Below are 4911 nucleotides of genomic sequence, written 5' to 3' on the forward strand. Positions count from 1 at the left end.
GCACACACACACACATGCGCCCAGCACAGAACGGCTGAGTCAGCCTTTGCTCAAGAAGGTCTCCGAGTCAGTCACGGGGTGGGTGTTTCACCCATACCACATACTTCACTACATCATTTGCTCATGTCTCCACTTTCATGCTTCTCTCATTTCATGGTTCCACTTTATATCTGTGTTGGCAATCGCATTTTGCTTCCAGTGGCTCTCTTCCCTATACTTGAGTTTCACAGCAGCAGTGTTGAGTTTGTCATCAAAATATCACTACAGTGGAATTTTTTGTAAAGAGTTTTCAGGTTTTTATCCCCCAATAAAATCAGTATGTGCGAGCATAGTGTCCACAGTTCACATGGTAGCAATTCACTTGAAGATAGCAACAACGACTGACAAGCTTTTGGTATTAGCACTTTTTTCTATTTTTAGATCATCTCAAGAATTTGATTCAAAGTTTTAGGTGATCTATTGAAATAGTTCCTAAGCAAGATCTTCAATTTGAACATGACTTTTTCTCGTACAAATTTGGACAAAACCCATATTGCCTGTTTGTTGCCTGACAAAGACAAAACTCCACCAAGCTTACTGATGGTGGCTTTGGCTAGAAAAGTTCAGAAGGACCTCCCAGATACTTGCGTGCAAAATGCCAGAAAGAAGTGAGAACATGATCTTTGTGCAAAATGGACCCATTTAAAATGTCAAACAAAAATAGGTTTATGGGCATACAATAATTATGCAGCGCTTCCATATGTGTGTGACCTGTGTCTCCTTTAGATTTGCTTGACATATCACTTATATCTGCAGGCCTCCTCATTAAAGTTCAACCAATACAGCTGTTTCCAAAAAAGAAGCCTTCATTTACTGCACTTTAGCTTTCATAGTTTTATTATTACGGAAGACAAAAATCTGTATCTGACATACATTTGTATAATGTTTATTAATTAATTAGCTTTTCTTTATGCAACAAGAAACATATATTTTTGGAGATTTAACAGTAAATTAGTTAGTAAATAGTTTAAATAGTTTAAAACTTGCAATATTTTATATGTATATTTGATTTATCACAGTTGATTAATGAACATACTAGGCTATTTGATACTTGTTCATGTGTGACACATCATGTGTTCTGACTCAAACAGAGTGATGCAAAGTGGTGTCTTATCTGTAAAAAATAGGCGATCATAAAATTGCAAAATAAAGTTTTAACCCTCAAGTTTGTGATTTTGTTTTCTTTTGTTTGCCATAAAAGTTTGGAACAAACTACCTATTGATATAAAAAAATATTCAGGTGAGCAAAGTGAGTAAATATGTGTGTTAAAATGTAAAAGAATTCTGTTAAATAAAGTGTTGCAGAAAATGAGTTTACTGCATAATTTTGAGTGTGTATTGTGGTTAAATGTGTTAATGTCATGGTTTAATAAAATATTTATTCTAATTCCCTCTAATTGAATTGTGGTGTTATTGGACTTTATTTGAGTGTAGCAATACTGACAGTCAACTACAGAAAGGGTGGAGCCTATCATAGGATTGTTTTTATGCCTGATTGTTTGCTTGCAATGTATAAAGGGTCTTCTTAACACCATGTTACAAAACATGGATGCACCAAGGCATTACCTGACCATAGCATACCTTTCAATAATCTAAGCCCGGCCTTCAACCCAACTCAGCAAAGGACCACTGCGACAAGTTGTAGTTGAAATGTACAGCCTGGCCTCATTCACAAGATTCATGTCTTCCCTACCAATCAACAAACACATTAATAATATTGTCACTAACGTCAGAGCCACACAGGGCCATTTCTCATAACAATTTCTACACCCAGTATAATTTCCCATTTCACTTAGTGATGTAAGTAAAACGTAAGCAAGCAACAAATTTTGCCTCTGCCTCATGTCAAGTCTACTGGCCTTTACCTGCCATCATAACATTAAGCTGAAAGAGCGAGACTACTTTTTTGCAGCACTGCAGCCTTGCAAATGGAACTGTTCGTCATCTGTAAATTGCTAGCACTCCTTGTGTACCCCACAATCACATCTAACATCCTGAAGAAAATTATAAATGAATCAGATTAGTCATACACAAAATAAGCTACAGTCATAACAGACTCATCGCGCCCACTGTACTCTTTGGCTGCAAGTGAATATCCACAGACAAGACACCACAACATGTTGACATGTTTAAGAACATCTTCAAATGTCTGTGTATTTGTTCTTCTTTACTTTGATTTTGATTATTTAAATTGTTGTTATTGCTCGGGAAAACTGATATAAGGTTGAGGAAGGCAACATTCTGCACATTTAAATGTAAGCAAAAACACTATAAAGTCTGCTGATACATGATTTTATCTTCACTACATTAAAGAATTCCATTTTCTAGAGTCTGACACATTTTCACAGATTAATATTTAATTATCACACAATGATAATGATCATTGGTGTTAATTACGCCATTCAGTCTTATAAAAAACAAACAAACAAAAAATGCTAACACATTTGATGTTTGACCCAAGAAAAAAATAAAAGATGAATAAACATAAATAAAACACTGATGATGTGTATTATGCATGCTCCTTACCACTTTCGTTTTTTTTATTTCCTGTTTTTTCTCTTTTTTTTCAGAACTATCCAAACAGACGCGATGGATCCTTGACCTCCCCAGCTTGCACACACCCACATGTTGTCAGATGATACATCGTTTGGAATTTAATGTCATTTCCAAGTTCGAGTATGTGTGGGTTGCACTGATACATAGTGAGAGACATCCTCTGCCTTTACACAGCAAGGTATGTGTAGGCAAATATGTAGATGAATTCTTAGTAAATCGATGATATATGCACACGGCAAAAGAGGCAGAATGAGATGCATACACATATACAGTGATAAATCAACACATCCATCTTTGCATATGCACACTGCCACACAGTCACATGTGAGCACATGCTCACACACCTGCCACTGGACAGGGTGACCTTGGATGTGTGTAAAGAAGGAAGGCAAAGCAAGAGAGGATGTTGCACTAAAGAGAGAAGAAGAGAACATTTAGGATCAGGAGTGGAGGATGTGGGTCAGCAGAAGAGAAGTTAAAGGAAAGGAAAGACAGGATGGGTACAGGAGGAAAGAAGGGATGAGCGGTCAGGGGAGCAGGTGGGGGGATGACAGGAGCTAGGGGAGGAGAGATGACAGGAGGCAAAGGAGGGAGGTGAGATGAGAGGCGGAGAGAGGGAGGGAGTGGAGGATCTGTTTCTGGGACGGCCAAGCCAGTGAAATGCTGCAGTGGTGCCATACTGCTCTGAATACAGCTACAGAGAAACACTGAGCTCTTAGTCCCTTCCCTCTCCTTTTTTCTATTTCCATACCTCCATCCTCTCATAGCCATCCACCCAGCCACCCACCACTTTCACCTCTCTGGTTAACCTTCATCTCACCCCATACTTCGACACCCCCCCCCCAACCCCACCCCACATGAGCTGACCTCAGGAGGTAAACGCACGCATACTGGTCCAAGCTAAATATATACTCTATGCTTTGCTCTAACTGCCTCGTTCACGTTGAAGCACTGAAACTCTGTTTTCTTTCTCTCACACAGGCCCTCAGGATTCCACAAGAAAATGAACATGCAGGGCCATACCAGCAGAATACATACATACACTTACTTAGATATACACGTATGTGCACACACTCCTTTGGAGAACAAAGCTCTGGAATCACAGCGTCTTTGCCAAGAGAACACGAGGCTAATATTCCAGACAGTATCTGCTGTTCTCTGTGGTGGAGAGATAACGCCTTGGCCAAACATTAGAATCAACAAGCCAGAGAGGTCATAGCCTCACCTAGGATAACAACTGCAGAAAAATGTTTATCTCTCGCTATCAGCATGTCAGCCACTCTCACCTCCCTCCCCTTCCCATCTCCCACCTTGCCCTCAGCCACCTTCTTCCCAGGCTTGCACCCTCGCCTGCATGACCTCCATGAATGTGCACCGAAAAATTATTCTGTCAGAAAATGCTGGAGAAAGACTAAGGAAGGGGTAAAAAAAAAAAATCCAATAAAATAGAAGAACAGAGGGAGGAATCCCATTTTCCACCTGCCATTCCCAGCGCTGGCAGCATAATAGCAGGCATCCCGGTGTTGGGATAAGCTGTGATAACAAATAGCTCAATCTGCTCTGTGTCTTCATCTGCTGTTCTATCTCGCTCATACAAACAAACCCGCAGAATTATGATTAATGGTTAGGACTGAGGCCTGTCTCAGGTATGAAAGATGATCCAGCGTAGATCTTCACACAAAACACCGTGGTGAGGTCATGTGCCGCTTGATTTCTAAGAAATTACGAACACAAGAGGACAAGTAGAGTACACTGGTAAGAGTATATTTGGATGACAGCGGGATGGTTAAATTCACAAATCGCAAAATCACCTTTATTAGTATAAGTGAAAATGACCCAGAATGTCTTTTTAAATTGTTCTATATTAAATATAGGAAAAAACGGAAACGAACCAACACTTTTTTTTACCCTCAGCCAGATATAGATCTGAATCCTGGTGTGAAGCAGGCTGTTCAACAGACTATCAGTGGAGTAAACGGTAATAAAATTCTTCTAACAAGGCTCTTTTATTGCCTTCCTACTGTTTTCATCTCATTTCAGACTATTGCCTCATACTCCTTAATGGCTTCAGATTCAAATTCCCCTTAATGAGGAGAGGAAGAGACTGAAAGCAGAGAAAAACCAGTGTCTGATATGAGCTGCCAGTGATACTGGCACTTGGTTTAAAGGTCAAGCCTTTCTAGGACACACTGGATCAGGCACACAGAAGGAATCGCCATCAAGAAACGACTGAGGGCGATTTTTTGAGTTCAAGGGACTAATGGCAAGTTTTGGGGGGGGTTTCTTGTTTTGTTTTGTGTGTGTGTGTGTGTGTGT

Source organism: Haplochromis burtoni, unplaced genomic scaffold (genome assembly GCF_018398535.1).
Source record: "Haplochromis burtoni strain Fernald_Lab_line unplaced genomic scaffold, NCSU_Asbu1 Contig_406, whole genome shotgun sequence".
NCBI classification, from domain to species: domain Eukaryota; kingdom Metazoa; phylum Chordata; class Actinopteri; order Cichliformes; family Cichlidae; genus Haplochromis; species Haplochromis burtoni.